Source organism: Hipposideros armiger, unplaced genomic scaffold (genome assembly GCF_001890085.2).
Source record: "Hipposideros armiger isolate ML-2016 unplaced genomic scaffold, ASM189008v1 scaffold_278, whole genome shotgun sequence".
Lineage (NCBI taxonomy): Eukaryota > Metazoa > Chordata > Mammalia > Chiroptera > Hipposideridae > Hipposideros > Hipposideros armiger.
In genome coordinates, this window is record NW_017731628.1 from 1,735,628 (window position 1) to 1,759,993 (window position 24,366).

At 42.1% G+C, this 24,366-nt stretch overlaps 1 protein-coding gene across 2 annotated transcripts in view; it reads right to left on the reverse strand.

The window, feature by feature from the left end:
- Positions 1-24,320, reverse strand: part of CDH20 (cadherin 20) — a 199,468-nt gene extending 175,148 nt beyond the window's left edge. For both annotated transcript variants that reach the window (XM_019657693.1, XM_019657695.1), the window contains exon 1: positions 24,212-24,320. The gene's annotated coding sequence lies outside the window, so the exon portion shown is untranslated. The remainder of the gene's footprint in view (positions 1-24,211) is intronic.
- Positions 24,321-24,366: the final 46 nt, after the last annotated feature.

Sequence of the window (24,366 nt, forward strand, 5' to 3'; positions counted from 1 at the left end):
TCTCTCTCCCCCCTCCCCCTACTCTCTCTTTCTTTTTTCTTTCTTTGTTCTTTCCCCCCCACCCTTGTCTCTTAGATTTTTGTCCTAGCACTAGGACAAATGAATATAAAGGAAAAAAGTCTATGCCAAAAAGAAAAAAATCTGTAGATGCTTTGAGCCATAATAAATGTTAAATCTTTGGGATGAGGAAAAATTGAGTCCCTCTGTAGTATTCTGCAGAATTTACATGGGGGGATGTAAAAAGGAGGTGGAATAGGAAAGTCACATCAAGGTCATTTACTATATCTACCAAGTTTGAATCAGGGACAAAAATCAGACAGTCAAAAATATTTGTATTCAAAGACTTAGAGATTTGTCTAAGAGTAGAATGTGAATATTGAATATGCTTTGTTTACTTCATAAGGGATCTAGACATATGTGTGAGGAGGTATTGATTGTATGTTCTTGGACTTCAAGCAAGAAGGGTGCAAGACCAATTTTGAATCATAATCCCTAGGATACAGAAAGTCACTCAGAAAATGTGAAAAAAATTATTCATGGTACAAATATTTATAATAATTAAAAGCAGAGGCTTATAAATGATGCAGGACTCCAATGCTTATACCAAACAATTAGAAATCATTTCCTCAAATACATTTGATGACCAAGAAAATAATGTTTACAATGGCCAACAAAGCAACATGGACATTTAAGAAAATGTGAAACGTAATGAAAATTTCAAATAGAATCAAGCACTCTTACGCTATTACTCATTTCATAGTCAAAGACGAGTGAATAAGAGTGCAGTGAAGAGAAAGAAGGGTTAAAAATTCAGGGTAGGTCAGGAAAACCATTGATCCACTCCTAAGTCATAATCCTACTGTTAACTCAGTACCTGGCCTGCGCTAGGTACTATTCACGGCACTGACATGGCAGAGAGAATCGGAAACGTTGTTATTATGAGGTTATGTCCTAATACAGGTAGACAGTGAGCCCATCAACAGAAACAGTAAAATATTTCAAATATCAAGAAATGCCAGAGGGAGGCCGGAGATGGGATGGAGGCGACTACAGAGGGATCAGGTAAAGCTGTCCGTAGGAATGGACATCTGTGCCGAGGTCTGAATGGTGTGAAGGCGTGATCCACGCAGCCACCTGCAGAAAAGTCCGGGCAAAGGGAGCCACGCGCGACGACGAAGAGATGGGAATGTGAAGGGGTGCTTGAGGGGCAGAGAGGCTGGGATGGCTGGGGCACGGAGAACGCGTCCCGCGGTTCGGAAGTGAAGAGACAAAAACCCACAAACTTGATTTTCTCAGGCTGCAGTAGCCTTGTCCTGAACAATGAGATGATGACTACTGGGTGGAGATTTTGGGAAAATGATTCTTTTCCAGATTAAAAGTCACAGACTCAGCTGGCACGCAGCACTTTCATCTTTTGCTGTTTCTCTTCCTTACTGCTTGGAATATAGACACGGTGCTCGGAGATAGAGCAGCCATTTTGCATCTGTGAGGACAAAAGCCCCAAGCAGAGGACAGCAGAGCAGGAGGCCAGACAGAGTTGGTTCCTTAGTGACTACGTTGAGCAGCTGACCAGCCTTCGACCTTGAGACTGTTCCATGGGGAAAAAATAATAAGGCTTTTGCTTGGTTAGGTTTAAAGTGCTTACATCTGCTTTGAGTGTTACATTTTTTAAGCTAAGGTGGCTGGGTTTCTAACTCAAGCAGCTGAAAGTGAAAGTGGTCAGGGGGGCCAGATTGCGTAGGGCTTATTTGCCACAGTAAAGATTTTTGCATTTTATTCTAATTGCAACAGGAAGCCTTTAGATGGTTTTAAGCAAAAGAGTGATATAATCTGGTTTATTCTTGGAGCATATTCTGTTGGCTGTATGTAAATTAGATAGCAGAGAGGCAAGATGGAACTGGAGAGAACAGTCAGAGGCTGCTGCAAGAGATGATGTTCCTTCCATTTGTTTCACGACAAATATTTTGGTATAGTTACAACTTCAAACATCAGATGTTGTAATAGTATTATTAGCTAGGCTGTTTGACAAACTCCTCCATGCCTGGAATATAGGATTAGGGGCTACTCTTTGTAGCAAACACTTAAAGGACTTGTCGGCAGTACAGGGGTACTGGGGTGTCTCCTTTGAGCTTGCAGATGTTTAGATGATGAGTTAATTAGTGGTTTTGTACTCTGCCTCCCTGCCTGATGTAGCTCACCCTCACCATTGTAAATCTCCCTCCACCTTATTTTTGTCTCCTTTTTGTTTTCCTTGCTAGGGATCATTAAAACATTAGCCAGAGCTGTCTGCCAAACTAATTGAAGGCCACCTGCCTTAAGAATCATCCTAATGAGGGACTCGGAAAATTGATCAAATTGGGTTTCTTAACTGCCTGTGAATTGCTTTTAGCTTGGGAATTAAAATAAGGACCAAAATAAAATGATAACACATATTTAACTCTCAAATTATGGATTAGAAAGTTGTTTTTCCCTACTTATCTAGGCTGCAGAGGAAAATAAGTATTTTCAAGCAATAATATAATCTTCATTTTCGTATTATTTTTATTATTATTATTGGTCAATAGAAGTAAGATTTTGTTGAAGTAATATTTCACTTATAAATACCTAATTACAAATATTTGATTTTAAGTTTAAGGAAAAATAATCTGTATGACAAAAACGTGAAAACAATGGGTAGAAGACTTAAACTGAATAATATGTAGTACCCTACATAATATGTCTTGAAAGTAGAAAAGATGGATTGTACACATTTGCTACATATTTTGGCGATACAAAAAATGACAACTCCAAAAAAATTTTATTTTAATTATAAATAAGAACTATATTTTCAATGGATACAAGAAGCCTTAAGTATTTACGTCTAAATTTATATGCAGCATTTTGATCCTTGAGAACTCTTGGGTTCAAGTCTGTCGGTGTAGACTTTGAGGGGTGGGGCCACTGCTTACTCCTGCCGGGTCACTCAGGAGTCGAGACTTGTTTCCTGAATGAATAAGGAAATAAGCGCGGATATGGAGAAGGACCTGAGCGGGGTGGTGGGGCTGGTTAGACGGAGGCCAGAGCTTGCTCCCTTCCCCTGGGTTGCTCTCGTATTATTCTTTCGTCTCTTCCCGTCAGTCTTATGCTCTGACCTTTATCTGACTTTCAGCAACATTAATTCATGGGACATTTTGTTCAGTTTTTGCCCCAATATTTTCATATTTCTCTCTATAAAATCCATGAAAACAGACCTCCACATAAATCTTTAGTCGATTTTACTTTTATGTGGATTTGGCAGTGCTACATCACCTTTTCCGTTTTTAAAGCATCCACGCTTGTTTTTGTCTTTACTTTTTTGAAACACAGGGCACATGTGCAGTGGATTAGGATTTAACCAGGATTTTGTGGGCCCAGTTGCCATAGATGAAAGGCAAATAGTTGTTAAAGACTGCTGTAAACTAGATTTCCTCCAAATTGACACTTTTACAAAGAAAGTAATATATGTTCAATAACTTCCCAAGCAAAATCACTACATATGTTCTTTGTTTTTGTTTGAATCTTAAAATGGAGCCTCAAGTCATTGTTAGCCTGTCACATATGAGGCAGTTCTCTGTGAACGTCTGGACTCCTTATGTAACAATAAGGAAGATACTATATCCAAATCTTGTCATCTTGTCAAGTCATTTCTTCTGCTCTTATTTATCTAATGTGTATATGTATATATATATATATATATGTTCCCATTTATATTATGTTTTCTTTTTTGAAAAAAATTCTGTGTTTAATTATTGAATGCTGAAAACGAGATGATTTGAACTTAAGATATTTTATTTCTCATGATAGCTTCATAAATTAAATGGAGTCATAGGGTCCACGATTATTGGGATGTCGGAAAAGTCATGACGTATTTTTTTTATGTTTTTCATTGCAAAAATGCGTGATGAGTTTTCCGGCAACCCAATAGATAAAACTTAGTCAACACATGAACAGACTTTTGAACACTCGCTCAGTCTTCATCTTGAGGACGTTCTTCAGTGACGGGGTAGTAGTTCTGAGTGTGATGTGCGTGGGAAAGGTTCCGTCCATCCTGGTTAGCCTCAGGCAGTCCCACTTAGTACCTGTGTCTCAGCGTAATTTTCTACAACATTCATCTTCACTCTGCAAAATGTCCTGTCTTTGATGACAACTTATATAGCCATCCTATTTACAGACAACGTTTTTATCAACAACTAAATGTCAGAAGAGGTACTTAGAAAGGTGTGGGTAACTCAAGCCTAGGATAGGATAGCTCAAAACACATCAGAATTAAAACTTAAAGATCTTGATGAGCTGGACAGATGGGATCAAATAGAAAAGATAAAATGTACTAGGGTTTACTAGGGCATGGGGGTGGATTACCTTTAGATCCCCCAAAGTGATTAAGTGCAATATGAGGGAAGTCTAGCTTAAAAGCTGTTCATTCCAAAAAGACGTGGAGATCTTAATTAGCCAGAGGCTGGCATGCTGTTTGCAACAGTGCGATGCGGCTAATTGCACGGCGCGGCGGGGAAGGTGGTGCTGCTATTGTTGGAATAGCGTCTAGACCTGCACTGTCCACCGGCACTGTCTGCAGTGACGGAACAGTCCCTCTCTGTGTTGTTTGGGATAGTAGTCACCAGCCACATGTGGCTAATGAGCTCTGGAAATGTGGCTAGTGAGACTGAGGAGCCGAGGTTTAATTTTATTTAACTTTCATTAATGTGAGCTTAAAACTGAATAGTCACATGTTGGTGGTGGTTACTGTGTCAGACTGTGGGTTCAGAAATCTCAGTGGGGGTCGGGGTTGGCACATTGGGGGAATCAGGATCGAAGGGCATTTGATTCAACTGAACAAAATGTTACTGAACATTCAGCTATGTGCAAAGCACTGTGGTAGACACGCTAGGGTATCCAAAAGCAAGTAAGGATATCTGTGCAAGTACAGATCTTATAATGTCCCACTGAAACCAACGGGAACACAAGTAAATAAATCATTAGTGCTGGTATTACAATATAAAGTCTGTTTTATGAGAATCTAGAGGATGGAGAATGAATACCAACCTATGGATTTGAGAAGGTTTGGTGAAAGAGGTGGACTTTGGAGAGTAGACACACTTAGACAGAAATCAGCATTTAGATGCAAAAGGCCAGGGTGAGGAAAGCACAGGAATGGAGAGAAGGCTGTGTTGGTGTGTGTGCTGCACTGGAGAGAATATTGTGGGCGAGAAAGCTTGTTTGGAAGCAGATGGTGGAGAAGCTAATGTCAGTCTAAAAACTTTGGGCTTTGTTCTCTCAGCAATGAAGTAATTGTTTCTAAGTTGGGGATTGATGTATCAGACCCGTCTTTTGCAGGGGCACACATCATGGGGTGATTGGAAGTGAGGGAGCAACTGCTCGCAGGGTAACCGTGGAGTAGGGGCCATGGGCATCAGATGAGGGTTACTAGAGTAGAGGCGAACGGGAGGCCATGCTGCCTTTCTTTATACAGAAGAGCTGTTACAACAAAAGGAATGAGAATTACTTTATGCAGCACTAGAGGACCAAAATAGGGTGGCAAATATATGAAGGCAGATTTTGGATCAATAAAATGAGTCAATTTTAGTAATGAGAGCTTCCACAAATGGAACAGATACCTTATAAAATGGTGAGGAAGCCCTCGACCACCCAAGCCAAGGATTTTGTGCTGGGATGTTATAAGAGAGAGTCCAACTGGTTTCCAGATTTTGAGATTTCAAGGAGTGGTCAAAACAGAGTTCCTAACTTTTAATTGTGCCAAGTAAAAATATGAAATACCTCCATCCTAATCATCTAGTATTATCGTTATTTAATATGAAAAAGGCCACTGCAACACTCCCTGTTCCCCAAATAGGAAGAACACAATTTTAAAATAAGGAATGCCCTGTTCTCTTGGGGAGGCCAGTTAGCTCACGTGGTTAGAGTACAGTGCTCATAACACCAAGGTTGCCGGTTTGATCCCCGCATGAGCTGCACCCTCCACAACTAGATTGAAGACAACTAACTACTTGACTTGGAGCTGATGGGTCCTGGAAAAACACACTGTTTCCCAATAAAATTTCTTAAAAAAACAGAATGGCCCATTCTCAAGAAAAGATATTGGCCGCCCTGATTTCACCCCTCACCTCTCTCCCCACGATGTGTCCTGTGTCTTTGAGAACTTCAGCCTCCCTCTTCTCCTCTGTAGCCAATACTAATAAGCAGTAATTAGTGTTTGTTTAACTCTGAGAGGCCGCTAATGTGGTCCTGCAGCTCAGGTCATTATTATTTCTCAAATTTAGATTGGGAAGATCATCATTGTTGAAACAGTATTAGGATAAGCCTCCAGGAATTTGAAAGAACAGTTACAGAAGTGAGATGGCGGTGTAGGTACATACAGAATGGTGTAACAATTAGTACAAGTGTCATTTAGCGATATAAAGCCTCCAGAAATAGTAAAAAGAGAGAAGTACCAGCCACAAATAGTTTCCAGAGGGCAAGACTTTCCATTTCTTTATTATCATAAATAGTGAAGCTTCACTGATGCATATTTTATCACAGCCCTCTTGCCTTATGTGATCTGACGTTTCTGAGCGAATCCCCAGGGACCACAGGTACTGATATGGATAATCAAGAATTCCTTTTATGCACCTCTCACCACCACCACAGCTCACACTGAAATTAGCATCGTTCACAATGAAATACTAGCACTGTTACAGACAGACATGACAGCTGGAGAGAGGGGCCTGTTTACCCAGCTATTCTTCACATCCTCAGCTTATTATGCCTTTTTTTTCTTTTAAATAACATTATTATTATTATTATTATTATTATTATTATTATTAGTTTCAGGTGTACAAAACAATGCAATAGTTATCCTTTTCACCCCTCACAAAGTGACAACCCCCCTCCCCCATCCACTGGCCCCCACCCCCGATATCATATCTATTACAATTCCATTGACTCCATTCCCACACTCTATTCCACATCCCATGTCTATATATGTATTAAATTATAGTTGACATATAATATTATTCAACGTTTATTCAGGTGTGTACTGTACGTTCCTGATTGATTATTTTGCACAGTGATTATCATTTGAATAGAGGCATCGAGAAGCTGTTCTCAAATGGGGGTTGGAGATGCAGAAGGCCAAAGACCAAAAAATCACCCTAATAAGCGTCTACTTGAAACTAGAATCATTTATTCTCTTAAAACATGTCTTAATAAGATGTTTTTTTCTCTTTTGCATAGTTTGAAACATTACTTTCCATTGTAGAACCATTTTGAGAGGAGCTGCTACTCAACATGTATTGAGTATCTCTATGTCACAGGAACTGTGCTAGATGCTTCTACATGATATCTCATGGCCATATCACTCCTATGACATAGGAAATAGGAATATATTTTAATGAAAGATGTCAAGTTACTTGGCCAAAGTCACACAGCTTGTGACATAGATTTAGGCAAACCTACTGCTTTTTTTTTTTAAGCTGAGCCATCCTGCCACCTATTGGCAGCTCAGTGGCAGCTCAGATCAGGCCGGGAATTGAACCACTGTTGCTCAGAGCTCAAACTCTTGAGCTAGAAACCTGCTGCTTTTTAAACTACCTCATACCACCTACATTTTTTAAAAATTTGATTTTGCGTTATTTTTGTTTGATAGAGGTAACACAGAGGCAGACACACATAGCCCCTATCTTCTTCTGATATTTGCAGTTAGCATTTATTGTGCTTCCTATGTGCTAGGGAAGGTGCAAAATGCTTTAGACAGAAAATCAAATGTAATTCTTTTGGGATCAGCATTATTACCCCCACTTTTCAAATGAGTGAACTTAGAGAGCATAACTTGTCCAAGAATTTAAGTAACTTTCTCAGGAAGAGTCAGGAACAGTGATTTGAAGCCAGACTCCAACATCTGATGGCTAACCCCCAACCAGTGCTCTGGCAGCCAGCCATCAGATGGGGGGGAGTGACACCCACATCCACAGAAAGCGGGCTGGGTTATGACAGGGGTTCTCAGTGTGTGACCCTGGGGCCAGCAGCATCGGCCGTACTCAGATTGTCTGATTCCTGAGAAAATGCACTTAAACATTATACAGCACTGCTGGGTTATATCTCCTGGGATTTGTTAAGGAGTTTGCATTTCTTGTCATACCTAAAGTGGAATTGCTGAGAATTATTTTGGTGCTCTCCCACCCCCATCCTCCATCCCCCATCCCTAATGCTGCTGAACTGGATGAGTTCACCTAAGCACCAAGACGCTTCTTGGTAGTGAAGAAAAAATTGGGAGCTGTGTCAGAGACTGACCAGGTGCTAATGAGAGTCGCATTTCCTCTTCCTGGGCACACAGGAAGACTACATTTCCCAGCTTGCTGTTAGTTTGGGGCCATATGGTAGGGTTTTGGTCAATGAAAGGCAGTTGGAAGTGATATACACCATTTTCATTACTAACTACAAAACATTCTGAAAGATCCTCCACACTTTCCATTTTTGCTCCTCTGCCAACTTTGAGCAAAGATTTCTGCCCCTACGGGAGGGAGAGCCGCAAGATTATCAGCTTGAATTCCTGGGACACTGTTTAGAGGGAAAATGTTCAGAAGGACCACCTGACATGAAGCTAAACTGTGATGTGAGCAAGCAATAGACTACCATTGTGTTAAAGCACTGACATTTGGTGTTTTTCTTATAGAAGTTAGCAGATCTTATCCTACATACTGTTTACAGTAGTGGCCTTGAGCCCTCACTGGCACCGTTTCTCTAGCCAGTGCACAAGCTCCAGTCAGCCACCTACGGTCCTTTGGATTGAAGAAGGAATTGGGCACATTCACCTCCATCTGCATGACTATCTGACATATCAACTCAGGACCCCTGAGGTACAGTCTTGTTAGAAAGTTAAGGGTCCTGGTAGGAGAAGAGAATGGAGGGTTGGAGACCACCAATAATTTTATGCTAGGAATTTAAACAAAAATGACAAGGGCCAGAACATAAAGCAGCAGATTGGAGAGAAAAATCTAGATTCTTTGGATAGCTCTGAAGACTAGACAGCAATAGACATTGCTAAGCAATGTGAAATGCAGTGGCCATCTAAGCAGCACAGAGGCACTCTGGCAGGGAGAAGGGGACAGATGGGGTGCACTGTACTGTGCCAGTGAGAGCAATGGCATGGGGTCCTGAAATCCAGGTTAGTCAGCTGCTCTGAGCACTGGGAAGGTCACTAAACTTGGGATTCGAACAGCACTTGGGATCCCTTAGTGCTTCAGCCAATCTAAACGTGACAAATACATTAACCACTAAGCTTTATTGGTTGCAATGTCACTGCTATGGACTGAATATATGTATCCCCCTTAAATTATCATGTTGAGGCCTTAACCTCCATTATGGCTGTATTTGGAATAAGGAAGTAATTAAGGTTAAATAAGGTCATAAGTGTGGGGCCCTTATTGGTAGGATTAATGTCTTTAAAAGAAGAGACACCAGATCTCTCCCTCTCCTTGCCCTCTCCCTTCTCTCTGTCCCTCCCTCCCTCCCTCCCTCTCACATTCCCTCTCCCTCTCTTCCTCTCACCTCCCTCTACCATGGGTGCGCACACACACACACACACACACACCTCTCTCTCTCTCTCTCTCTCTCTCTCTCTCTCTCTCTCAAAGAAGTCTTGTGAGCGCGCTTTGAGAAGGAGGCTGTATCAACCCAAGGGACACCCTTACTAGGCACTAATGCTCTTGGCACCTTGCTCTTGGCCTTCCAGTCTCCAGAACTGAGAGAAATGAATTTCTGTTGTTTTAGCCACCCAGCCTGTGCTATTTGTTAACGGCATCCTGAGCAGACGGATATGCCATCTTTGCCCTGATTCTCTCCAGTCATCCATTTAAGTCTTCAGCTCATGTTAGCCTGTAGAGATATAAACTAAATTACATTGTGGCAAGCTATAATGTGAGATTGAGCACAACCTCCAATTTTGATATTATTCTTCTTTTATCACATGCATGTGGCAATTCAGAGATTTATATATAGCACTTTGTCCTAATTTGGGATGTTGCTGCATTTGGTTTTTTGTCTTGGTTTGGAGAGAGATGGCTAGAATGAGTATGTTCGGATTCTCAGTGCAGAACCTCCCGGTGCTGAACCTGTAGCTATCCATGGAAAAATAATTGTTACTGTACTGTGTAGGCATGAGTCTCTAAAAAGCACATGCTAACGACTATGAAAAGGGCACACTTCTTTACATGACAAACACAGAGTGGAGTCATTATGGGATCCGTAGGAAACATTTATTAAGGACTCAAATTCCTTCCAGAATACCCTATTTCCTGGACGTCTCATATTCATACATCTCACCCCGGGAAGACACATTCAGAGAACAACTGAGCTTTAGGTTCAACTTGTAAATGAGTATTTCAAACTGCTAACAGTTAACGAATTTCTCTAGTTTTCCCCAGGAAAGTGCCAAATTCCAGGACCTAAATCCACCTGTTCACATGGATTTGGGTTGGATTTGTTAGGAGGAGGCGGATAGTGGAAGTCAAACAGAAGATTTTTTAGCTGGTAGGGCACAGAGAACTGATTTGCCAAACTGGCACCTGGTGCCTGGAATTCCAAGGTGGAAACCATGATTAGCTGTTCTGGTAATTACTGATGTTTCTCACAGCTACTCCTAAAGTGTACACATTTCAACCCCTACAGTCTTCAACCTTTAAAGCACAGCCCACATGCCATTTAAAAATAAGTTTACGTTCCCCAACATATCACTAAGCTACACGTAGTTTCCCAGGAATAAACATAAAATGTCGTTATTCATATTTTTAAAAAGCTGAAAACTTGTTCTTTTCCACACAGTTCTGCCCTACCGTTCCCTCCCTACACCCTCCCTAACTCTTTTTGCCTCTCTCAGCTCTAGCTGTGCTCTCTGGCCCTCTGCCTGCCATCTTGGCACCCCCCTGCTTCCCGACATCGCAGTGACCAGCCGGAGTTCCCACTTTCTGTGTCTGTGTAGATCAGACAACGAGCTGATGGGGATGCGACTTAGAATAGCCCCAGCCCTGAGCTGACACAGCAGAACATTTCAGGGGCATCACAAAGCACCAGACCCTTGGCATCGATGAGGCCCCACCATTCAGAGTGGGGGACTCTGTGCCACAGAAAAGGAGCACACCTGTTTCTGCTTTGAAGAAATTATGACTCAGTTGTGGGGAGAGAAAATATGCATCGGAGACAACCACCATCACTGGTGACAACACCATCTCATTTAGAGAAGAACATCAGAGTCTTGAGGGCAGGGCTGAGAAATCGCTGGCTAACTGAGGTCTCGTTCAGGAAGAGAAGTTTTGAGCTGTCTTTTGGGGAAAAAAGGGATCAGAAATAGCTCGAAAGAAATGTGGTTTCCTCAAGAAGTATGGGTGACATGAGCAAGGCTATGGCAGAAACAGTTCCTAAGAGTGAGAGTAAGAAAACTGACTTTTTTGGCACGGAAAGTCCATCCTTTTATTTACAAACACTTGTTGAGACCTAAAATGTTCCAGTGGACCAAAGGAATAATATGAAATCAATTGTAGCCAGGAGGGCTGTTGGCAGATGGCACTGAGAACATGAAGTAGCACACGTAAAACTGATTTGCAGAGGGCTCTGTACACCAGGGGACCTTTATTGCTGTGGTTATCAACTAATGAAGCTGCACTGGGTTCTTTGGATGCATAGAACACTAGAGGGAGGACAACTGATACTAACTGGAGACAAATACATCATGAATTTTAAGAAAACATGAGCAAAAGGTCCATCTGAAAAGGAAGAAGAGTGTTGTCTATGAATTTCTCACAATCTATAAAGAGCTACATGGGAGTTTCCCGTCCTAAATTATAAGGAGAAAACTCTAGATTATCCTGGAGGGAGGCCATGTGGGGAAAGGGGCGAGAGGAGATAAGACATAATGTGGCTGCTCCAAGGAAAATCATTATTTCAAGTTTATTGACAGCATCTCATCTCCTTAATTATAGCTTTGTTGACAGTTATTCACATTGCATGCATAGAATCCTTTTGAAAGAATTCATATCCCAATTTGCCTTGGGACCAGAGAAACGCTTGAGAGACGGTATTTTTGTTTGTGTGTTCTTGATAATGATAAACAGTCTGGGGGCTGTTAGACCCGGGGCTGTGTTACTGGGGCAGACATTTCCTGGGTTAACCTTCTCAGCACCTCCTCCCGATCTCTGCGCCCTCCCCCCTTATGTTTATAATATCATAGGTGCTCTAAGGGAACAGAAAGCAAGAATTCAACAGGTGAACCGGCAGAAAGTAAGCCCAGCTCTGATCTGGTGAGTATGGCCCACCAGCACCTCAGGACAAGTAGGGAGAGCTAAGCTAAGAGAGGAGAGGGGACAAGAGAAATTTCCAAGCTTGGGCATCTGGACTTCAATTATCAGACATCCTTATCTTTACAGATATTGAATGGCTAGATCCCTGGGCTTACCTGTATTCAATTCAAAGGCCATTTACAATTTATATAATCCTTCTATTCTCTCAATTAGTGTAGGTAATGATCATTGAATTAAATTATGCAATTAACCTCATATCTACCTGTGTTTTTTTTTTTTCTGAAGCCTCAAAGAGAAAATGTGTGTGTCAAACTTGTATTTTATTTTAGTATTTTGGTGTTCCTTGAAAAATTCTACTTATACTCATAAATAAAGAATACTTGTCAGAAGCTATACTTTTCAATTTTTTGGGGGGTGGGGGCTTCTTCCATAAATTGTTTATTGTTCAATATGGCTATGACTTTTCAGTGCAGTTACTTACTTTTGATGCCTTCAGTTCAGCTTAAATATTTTTTTTATGCAGCACCAAGTGTATGAAAGGTTTCCTTTTATCTCAAAGATGCAAGAGGTATATTTGGCACATTCTATAGGACATGCATAATGGTGGGGTTGGGATGGAGAAGGGAAGGTAACAGATTTCTTTGCTTAAAGGCTGCATATCATAATGAAATGAACTTTTAATAATGACATACTTCCTCTCTCCCCTTATGATAAATAAGGCCATGCCTTAGTGGTCATTCCTTTTCACCTCTATATATCACTTCCTCCTGCCCCAGTTATTCAGATTCCTTAGCCATTGACTTCTAAAGGTGCCATCACTTAAGGCCATTTGCGTTTTCAGAACTATGATCCTGAATGGCTTTTGACACACATTGACTCAGAGTTTGGAAGTCCAAGGTCAAGACACTGGCAGTAGCACTTGCCTTGTACATTTCTCAGTTCTCATAGGATGAATCTTTCTCAGGTCGATTCCTAATTTATTCTGTCCAAATCCCTGGAATAACCTATCAGATCCCACATTCTGGGTAGCTCACATACGATTGAAGAGTGCTTTCATGACTTTACACTCAGTGCTTCTTGGAGTTAGATGTTTCCCGTGACATTTAGGAGATATCTTGGTTCTTGATTTAGAACATTTTCATAAAGTATATTGAGAACACCCTTTTTAGAAAGGTTTCCAGTATGGAGTAATGTAAAAGCATAGGAAGAAATCTGTGACTAAAACATCAGTGGCTGATCTCCATTCTACTTCATAAGGTCATATAAATGTCCTTCCAGCCACAGGTTGACATGGCGCAGTGGTACCCTGATGAGTCAGTGTTATGGTAAGAGGCTCAGCAAGGAAGTTGTTTTAGACAGGTGTCTGGGCAGGCTGTGAACATACAGCAGGCCCATGACCATTTCTTTAGCAGTAGATGGTCCCATTCATTGACAGATAAAGAACACACATTTTGGCAAAGCGTCTGCCTTTTGGCAACATGGCTGCCCCACAGAGAGCTGCCTGTACAAGATGCCATTTTAAATCCTGTGATAAGTGTTTGGGCTTTTCCTGCAGCTGCCTGGATGCTTTGCAAGGAGGATAAACATGGAAATGGACTTCCATAAGCGTTGAAGTGCATGTAAGCACCAGGGCAGCTTTAAGTTTAGAAAGCAAATGCCGACCTGTGTTTTATGTCTTTTGCTGATTATTGTCTGGAATGGCGAGCATGAAGCAGCACTGCCTAAGAATAAGAAGACACTAGATTAAATTTGCGAAGTTTAAGTGATCTTCCATTAAATCAGAGTGATAAATAGGCCGAATCCAGTGCTCTGTGGTGGAATGGTTTAGAGCTTTTCAGCGTCTTTTTGGCACTGAAGTAATAAAAGCAGACAAAGTAGTTTTAACAATCAGTTTGGTTTTATGAAGTATCTAACAACATGATCATAAAACATAAGATAAAGATAATCCTGATCAGAAGAGAGCACAATCCCTAATGATATAATTGTCTAAACATCTCAACCGTTAGACTTCCCTGAATTTGTGGAAATGGAAATTATCACTCTTGTTTTCACGCTGGCACTCTCAGTCAGCCTCGAGACCTGGGTTCTAGATCCCTCATTTACAGAATAGTGTATGAGATTTCATTATCAACCTTTCTTCTCTAGATTTAAAAAAACGACAACCTCTAAAAATTTTACTTGAAGTCAACTCATAGCTATTTGCACTATTTGAAGGGCACGATATCATGGATAATAGAAAACTGCAAATAATTTAAAAAATGATGTATTTTAATCTTTGGAAAATGTTTTAGGTATCTGCATTTAGATAGCTGTATGTGTATGTCTCAAACTCTAGGAATTGCCAACATTCAAAACAGAATGGTGTATCCTGCGGAAAGGCTGTGGTGGTGTACTGTAGTGGTTATGAAATGGACTTTGGAACTTTGGACTGACTGAGGTTCAAATAGTAAGACTGGAGGTCCTAGCTGTGTGACCTTGGACTTAACTTGTCACTTCTCTGTGACTCAGTTTCCTCAGTTACAAAATTGCATGGGGTTCTTATCAGGAATAGATGGGATAATGCTGGTGAAGTGCGTGACACAGTGGTTGGCACATAGGAAGTGACTCTTACTCCATATGGCATACAGTAAGATTCCCTCCTGCTTATTTCTAGTTTATTTACCCCTATGGCTCTGAATAAGTGGATTAGAGAAAACACAGATTGTGCTTTCATTAACAGAATTACACAGAGTAGTTTACAAAGCCAAACATCCTTATAAAGAGTTCACATACACCCGGGACTAGAAAGCACCCAGGAGAACCTCTGATCATTTCCTCCATCTGCCTGGGCTCGGATTCCCATAGGCCAGTCATCTGCGTGTTCCCCTCTGAAGACTGAGAGCTCACTGCTCCCCAGGGGAGCCTGCTCCAATGTAGGACAGTCCATCATTAGGAAGCTCATTATTAGTGCTGGGATAAAATTTGCTTCTCTGTAGTTTCCAGTGCTCCACAGCAATGCAGAATACATTTAATTTCTGTGTTACTTAGAGATATTCCAGATACTTGAAGATGACTATTATGGTCCCTCTAAGTCTTTTCTATGTCAGGTCTGCCATTTTGAACACCTTCGACCATTCCTGTCATCTGCCATGTTTTTGAGCCCCTCATAGGCCAGTGACTGGCTTCAGACACAACTCCAGGACACCTCAGGTGCACCCTGACCAAACAAAGCAAAGCCGGGGCTGACATCCCTGGAGAGGGTGGGTGTCAAGTGGTCTGAGCCTGTGTCCCAGCTCTGCCTCTGCTTGGCTGAGTGAGAACTGGGGCACACCACTCAACCTCCACGTGGTTTGTTGTCCTCACTGGCATTTGTTCATGTTCAGTTTCATCTCTTTAGATCTGGCCCATCCTATCAACCTTTCTCATTCCATTTCCTCACCTAATGTATTTTTAGACCTTCATTACATTTATAAACATGATTGGCATACCATTATGTGCACATCCATGCCACTGATTAAAGCAAAAGGTAATACATGTCAAGTCCAAACAGAGGCCTATGGCCATATTCAAAACCTGTGCTAGGCTAACCGTAATGCCATTTACTTATAAAGAAGAATTTGATGAGCACTGGCTCTGTGCTGGGCACAGTGCTGGGTTTAGTGAGATAAAGATGAGCAAGAGCGTCCCACCGCTGCCTTCCTGGAGCCCAGATCCCGTGGGCAACCTATTCATTGGCATTTGGAGGTACCATGGCTTAACATTTTTGAACCATTGTATGTCTTTGTTGGCACAAATGTATAATCACAGCAATCTCTTAATTACCCTGTTTGACCTCCAAAGGAAGCTAGTAGGAAAACTCCTGATATTAATGAAGGCATGTGGACTTAATAATATTTTCTCCCAGAGTTTTTTCTTATATATATATATATATATATATATATGTATGTATGTTTTACAAATCATCTATAGTGTGGCTCACATAACTAGGAGAATTATCTATGTCATTGTTTGAAAAATGGATGACCGATCTGTAAATTGAAAGTATGTGCGTTAATAAGCAGTATATGGAGGTTAAACTTTGCTCTGTGGCAGTGGTTCTCGGTCAGTGGTGAGTTTGCTCCCCAGGAGACAAGGGACAGTATCTGGAGACATTTTTGGTGATCACAACTGAGAGGATGCTACAGGCATCTAGTGGGCAGAGATCAGGGATATTGCTAAACATCCTACGATGTACAGGACAGCTCCTTTCTCACTTTTCCCATAAAGAATTAAGAGTTATCTGGCCCAAAATGTCAGTAGTGCCAAGGTTAGGAACCCCTGCTGGAGGGGAGGCAGTGTGACTGCATGGCAGGACTACAAATGTGGGAGCTAGAGAGGCCTGGGTGTGAAACCTGTCCATGGTGACCACTTCACCCTGGGCCTCAGTGTCCACATCAGCGACATGAAGATGGTAATGCCACTGACTTCACACAGAGGCTGAAAGGCTGAATGGGGTCACACGTGTGAAACGCTTACACAATGTCTGACACAGAGGCAGGACTGTACATGGTGGTTATTTTTATTGCTCTGTTTGCCTTCTCTCTGAATGCTACACATTTTAATTGACAAAAGCAAACTAGATAGATGTATCCAAAGAGATGGACAGCGCTTCTTGTATCATGAAGAAATCTGCTGTTTTCCTGTGTTTAAAGAACAGCCCTCAGCAGTTCCATCTCCAAATGTTCACCAGCCCTGGGAATCGGATGGTAGCCTCGGTGCTAGCTGCCTGAAATTTTCCACCAAGATGCTGAACTGCCAAATGGATTAATTCTGTAATGACTACTCGAGGATTTTATTTCAAATACAAGTATGCCTCAGATTTTTAGACTGAAATAAATGTTCCCAGTATTATGGAGATGAGAACATGGGCTAAGGGTAAAGCTAGATACAGCTACAGCACTTCAAAACTACAATGTTAATGAGCATGTATTTTGATTGCTAGATACAATTTGTAGTGATAATGAAGGCACACAAAATGTTACTAGATATTTATTTATAAGATGAGCAGCCTTGGGAATTCTTGCCAGTATGTGCAGAGTATGGGCATAAATTTAGATCCTTATTTAATATCTAAAAAATATCTTAAAAGCCATATTCTCAAGTGTGGCTTGTTCTTTGAATTGTGTGATGATGGTGCCTTTGCAAATTCGTACTCTAGATGAGACCTCAGGTGCAAGTCATCAAGAGGTTTGAAAAAGAGAGCTGGGAACTTGTATTGTTTCTTGTATTAGAAGATGAAGATGGGGCACACTGAGGGCCTGTGTGGGTGGGCACAGAGCTTGTAACGCCCATTGGTGTTTCCCCCTCACCCCCGCCCCGACCTTAAAAAGTGATAAGTAGGTGATACTGCCCACTCTGCGTGTCTCATGGGAAATATTTGTGTGGAAAAAGATCTTAGATGCGAATATTGAGTGTTCATTTCCATCTGTTTTGATATTCTTATCAGTGCTCATAATCTTTCAAATTAAAAAACATGTATTTTGGTTGCCTTTAGAAATTACTTCTAGATGAAATGTCTTTAGCCAATTTCTAATTAAATTGCTAAATGAAATTACTTCTGTTGGTTTAAAAACAAATTATGGTAAGTTCATCGATTATTCATATCTACAAATTAACCCAAATTAGGACTCGATAAGGGTTCAAAAATATCGACTTTATAAAATGTAACAAAGTGGAAACGAATACGATATAAAATGTATATTATTCCTTCAGGAAAATATTATGTATACAGTAGCTTTAGCCACTGACTTTATAAATACTTATGCCCAGGTGCACACACTTAAAATGTCTATCCATCAATTTGAATAAGCTACTATTTAATCAACTGTGTTTTGATTTATTGCTGGAAAGTGGAAACCAAAGTTTGCTTCCATCCAAAGACATCAGCTAGAGAACAAGAATGCTGCATTGCACATCTTTCTATGCGATGCTGACCACAACAACCTTAACTCTAATCCCAATAAACAACTCTCTCTGGGAACAAGGTGTAATTGAATCTTCATTCTAATTCTATCCTGGTTTTCTCTTGACTACTAGCTCCCAATTATGCCAATATATGTGCGGTTCCCTAGGAAAACACTCAGACTACCTTGTTTGTTCAACTAAGGTCAGACCTAAAAGAAACTAAACAACAGGCTGATGATGTACCTATAGATTTTAGTTCCCAATGAGCACCTGTTTTCCATTTTGGTGGAAGGTCCACATAGCTTATTTCAGTTGTAAATCAGGTGCAGGACCAGGTAAGTGTAAGTGTATTGGCCGCAAGTAATTTCAAAGTGAGGTATAAAGGATTAGGTTTCCGTCCAGTTGGCCAAATGTCCAACAACTTCTATGACAACCAGATGTAGCCATTGCCATGGAATGCAATTATTATTTTATTAATTACCCTTTAATTAGTTGATACAGCAGAGAACATGCAGCCATTTAGTCATAATTGGTCTAACATTTGTACTTCAAAGGTGGGTTCTGTGTGACAACTTGTGAATAATAACCATTTGGTGAAATACCATGTTCATTATGAAGACATAGTGTGTATTTTAAACCACTTATATGTGCATAAACACACTCACTATTTAGGTAAAACTAAAAAAAAAAAGTCTTTAAAGTTTTCCCACTCTCTTACCTCCCTCATGGCCACACCAGATTACTGCCAATAACTATTGCTGTCTGTCACAGGCATATCTTGTCAGTGTAGAGAGAATTTAAAGTAACAAAGACCATTCAGGTATTTGACTTAAACTATAAATTCCTTTAATTTGGAAATTCCATGAATTCAATTTTATTTTCTCTATAAAAAAATCAAATCAACACCTATTTATTGAGCATTTCTTATGTGTAAGGTCCCAGCTAGGAGCTAAAGAACTATAAAGAGATATCTCTTCCATGTAAGATACTCCTTTACTCTTCACATGGTCATGGCATTCTAAACTTTTGATTAGATTGTCAAACATTCTTAGAAATAGCAAAGATACCCCCATTTCAGGCAATGCTGGGTATGTCTTTAACATTTGTACTTTTCATGGCATTTTACATGACCCGCTCTTCCTGCTTTGGAAGAAAAAATGAGTGATACCATTCTAACTTTACTTGGCATATTTTTAAAAGAGCCAGCTTATACCTTTCCTTACTCCTTTATTGTAGTTACTCACTGATGGATTTCCATACCAAATGTTCTCTCTTTTATGATTCCTTAAACTTAAAAAATATTACACATACCTTGAGGGGAATTGGATCATTTCTATTTTGCATTGCATTTGAGTAATACTTTGAGTTGAATGTTCTGAGGATTCTAAAATTAAGTTAATCCATATGTAATTAAGGAACGTTCTTAACTAGACAATCCTGGTTAGCAGGAGATTGACAGATTATTCTGAAAAACTATCTAGCAAACCATGAATAGCAATTAAATGATAAAAGGCTAAATTTCTTTTGAAAATGGGTTGTTGCCATAATCTAATGTGGCAATATGATTTTTTTTATTTTTAATTGCTGTAGACAATTCTGCAAAGTAGAAATTTGTCTCCTGAAAGCTGGAGAGTTCCATAATTTGGTACCACTTACACTTTTTAACACTTCAGTAAGTATTCTGCCCATGCCATCCCTTTTGATTCATGATGAATAAAAGAAAGGAAAGGTTAGTAAAGATAGTTTTGTACCTTTTAAACACATCGAGACAAAATGAATATCTTGCAGAAACAAGTATTTCTCTTTATGAGACTTTATGAGCTTAGGTAATTTAGTATGCTTTTTTTTTTAAAAAAAATAACATAGTGCTTTTATTCCCAGAACAATTATACTTAACACTGACACTTAAAGACGTTCCTTTTTTAATTCAAATAATGAGAAGTTGCTCCACATTCCAGGTCGATGTGGGGATTCAGGGAGGGTTTAAACATAATGAATACATGCTTCTTCCTTTCCCCCTCCCAGACACCATGTTCTTAGTGCTCTGTATAGTCCCTTAGTCATTTCTTCATTTGCACAAGTCATTTCAGAAAGAATTTATGACAGTGCCATCTTTTAGTAAATAACAATAAGCCACAGTTTACTGCCTACAACAACTGTAGATGCTCAGCTGTTAAAATCACCTTTATCACTTAAAATACGTTTTTCTTTTGTCTCTAAATTAGTATGACAATATAAAGGAGGCTGTTTCTGCAATTAAACGTGAAAGATTAATCACAAGGCAATTTGTAAAAATAATTAAATGTCAAAAATGGAATATTTACTTCTTAAACCTTACTTACAACACTGTGAAAAGAGTGTTGGAGAAATGCAAAAATCTGGTGTTATTTGCATATAGTTTGACTTGACACTAAGGTTTGCACCTAATGAAACTCTGTTGCTTAATACTAGAATTTCATAAATCATTCATTCTTACTATAGTTTCCCATGCTGTTTTTAGAAGATGAGGAATTTTGTCCATATCCAGGGTAGAACCTGGAGGGGAAAAAATGACAGCAATGGGTCCAGGCCTTCACTGTTCTGGGACTATAGAATGCCTTTTTTTTTCCCCCCCTGAAAACTACCAGGATTTTCCAAAGTAGCATCCAAGTGAAACAAGATAAAGCTGATGTGTTACTTTTCAGTTTTCCCCTTGCTCTTATTTTTGCTGCTCTGTACTACTGATTGCAACGCCACCAGATCAGAATGAACAATTAACTGTCTAATTATTCTAGTCACACCAGCCCACAATGAAATCTTTATTCCGTGTTTACAGCAATCTTTGGCAGAGGCTGTCTTGCTGTTTCTAAACTAAGAAGAACTGCCCTTTGGCTCCTCTCTGCATCAGCTGCCTTGGTTTCAGCCTTAGATGCCAATAATCAGACTTCTTTTTCTTCCAAAGTGGACTTTTTTTTTTTTAGCGTGAAAAGACCTATTCTCATCACTCGCCATATATTCTGGTTGATTTATGTTCTAGCCACTGCAGCTCTTCCTTCCGTATCTCTCTACATTTTTTCCTCTCTCCATAGAAGACCACCAGGCAAACCCCCATTCTAAGTCCAAAACTGTAAAAAACGCTTAACCAAACAGTGAGGGAAAGAAAAATACAGCTACTGGTTGATGGGTAGAAGGAAGTCAAGGAAATCCCTCCTGGTTTTTCTAAACTGCTAATTTTCTAGCTCAAAGGCAGTCAATAACTTCTCCGCTAGGGGAAAACATGTTCACTTTTCAGTGGCTTTTTTGATTACTTCCAACTATTTACTTAAATTCTCCAACAGCTGCATGTCTTTGAGAAGCTTCAGAACTTGGGGAATATTTACAAATATATAAGGGGCTGGGAGACTACGTGTGAATCTCTTTGACATGGCAGGGGAAAACTATTGCACTGTACAGACAGGGATAGCCAAGTTAACACCAGTCCAAAGATAAGATGAAGGCAATGCCTTTACCAAAGGGGAGAGGAAAACCACCTCGGTTAGTCCTCTTTTTACCACCTGATGGAGTCGCTGTCTTGGATCTGAGAGTAGATGACAGACAGCCAGTGCTGGGTCCCATTGCCCTGCACCGCTCAGCTGTTTTTTTCTCCAAGAGCATTTTCCTGCTTTGCAAGGATGATGGCATCTTTCTTCCCATTCCAATCCCAAACCCTATGTGACGGTTCCCCTAACAACCCTCTGATCCTGCCTCTCAGCCCCCACACTTACTGCATCCACATTGCCTTGCCTGTGAGAACTGGGTCATAAAATCGTACAGGGCAGAGAGGTAGCAGGGGGCGTTTCAGTCGTAGAAACGCTGATTAAATTCCCGGGCAACTCTTCCCCACATGAAAGATAATTTTTCTACAACTATGCACACGCATGTCAAGAATGCTAAGTCATTTTTATGTTTGTACTTTCCTTTTCCATTTTAATTTTACACTGCCACATGGTAAAATTTTAGCACACATGCTAAAAATGCATCTCCTTAACCTGCAGTGTAGCAAACTTTCCACGAAACATTGAAGAACGCACATTTTATAGACTATCCTTTCCCAGGATGTTCAAAGGATTTTTTTCTTTGGATACAAAATTAGATCATCTCAGACAACTGTCCTATTAGAAAGGCATGGCTCCTCGTGCATTGGCAAATAGGGGACATCAGCGCTGGGAAGGGAAGGTCGCGCCAAAGTCAGTGGCAACAGCCTAAGTAGACTCCGAGAGCTTGCTTCCAATCTTTATCACTTCCCGCTCGCTTGCTCTTATTTGCCTCTCCTTTTTTTTTTTTCTGACAGGAAGGAATGTGGCCAGCAAGGAGGCTCGACCTCTGTCCTATCCTGGCCCACCTCTGACAGGCTGCTCTCCCACACGCTTGCCCTGTGTTCTGCATCAGCAGCTGGCCAACCTGTGCCCTGGCAGAGCTCTGACTGGGGGCCCAGCCACGACCAGGCAGCCGCAGGTGCCCTTACGGCTGCCTCCGGGGTTGGGAACGTGCCCAGTGGGGCCGGGAGGGGCACACTAAGAGAAGGAAGAAAATGTCCGGGTTGTCTAACACATGAGAGGGAAAAGCTGGGTCAAAGGTGCGCTGCGAGATTGGCAACGCTCCCACGGTTCCCGAGCCAGATCAGGCGGAGGAAGGTGATCCCATAGGAATGGACTGTTCATCAATGGCGTTGGTGCGAGCGCACGAACAGTTGCTACTTTTGTTGTTTTTACTGTTCTTAGGTAGATCCAGTTCCTTAGCGGGGTCCCTGACACCGTCACAGCTCTGAGGGGGTAATTTCTTTTGGTGAAGAGATACCTCACAGACTGGAGGGGGTCTGGGGACATTTTATTTGGGGAGGGGCAGACTCAGTTTCCAGGCGACCTATTAATAATCAGAAGACAAAATCCTTCCTGGCGTTCGTGCCAGTAACAACATCGACAGCATTAATAGTAATAATAATGGCTATGATAATGAAACAGTCAACTCCGAATCCACCAGGCGACCGGCCCCCTAGTGCTCAGCTGCCAGCCTGCTTACTCCCTGCCTGGCCTCAGCAGAAAAAAAGGCTCTGGCGCTGCCCTCCAGGTTCCAGCCCCCACCCCGCCCCCAGGTGGATGGCCAGGCAGTGGTTCCTGCTTCAGCCTAAGTCTAGCACCCGGTCTCTCCTGTTGCTAAGGGCAGGTTGGGACTCCTCAGTAGCATTTTCTTAACAAATCTGCAACTTTCATCGGCTCTGACCCTCTCGCCGCCCCCTCACCCTCGTCCTCCCGCCACGGCAACTACGATGTGCGAAGCCCAAACCACCTGCGCGCAATCCAGCAATTCAGAGCTTTCCCTGGGAGTGTCAGGGCCCGGAGAAAGGAAATCCGGGGAGTTGGCGATGTCCGGCGGGCGGCGGGGACACAAGTCACCACCACATCCTTCTCCCAGGCCCGAGCTCGGGTTGGGGCGCTGCGCGCGGACTGGAACCAGCCCCATAGGCACCCGCGCCTCCCCAGAGCCTCGGTCTCTTGACCCCCTTTCCGGCGCGCATCCCTGCGCGAGGGACGCAGTCAACCCTCTTCCAGCCTCAGCCGGAGGGAGGCGCCACCGCCTGCAGGGCAAGCAAGGGCAAAGCCGGGCCAGGCGACCCCGCGAGCCGCGCTCCTGCCCGTCTCCGTTCTCCCGAGCGCGCAGCTCATGCTGCCAGCGCTCTGCGTCCTCCACCAGCCCCGCTGCGCCCCAGCTTCCCTTTCCCAGAGCGCAGCTCCCCAGCCCAGGCAGTCCCTTCTCGTCCCCTTCCTCCCAAAGTCCGGGGAAGTCCAACTCCGACCAGTCCGCAGGCTTGCCGCGGCGGCTGGCAGTTGCGGGGAGAGCGCGTCGCGGAGCGGTACCGCGCGCAGCGCCTTGGGGTGAGTTCTGGAGGCAGCGAGCTCCAGGCGCCCTGCGCCGGATGCTGGGAGCCTGAGGACAGATGCGCGGGGCCCCGCCCCAGCCTTCTGCTTTACCTGGCAGGCCTGGCGACTCTCCGGGGACGCTGGGTCCAGACTTCTCCGGGGCAGGCGTCCAGCTCACCTCGCCGCCTCCCCGCTGGGCGGCCGGTATCCCGCCGGGTCCCTTCGCCCCTGCTCACGGCACTGCCCCCGCCCCCCCACCCCCCTAC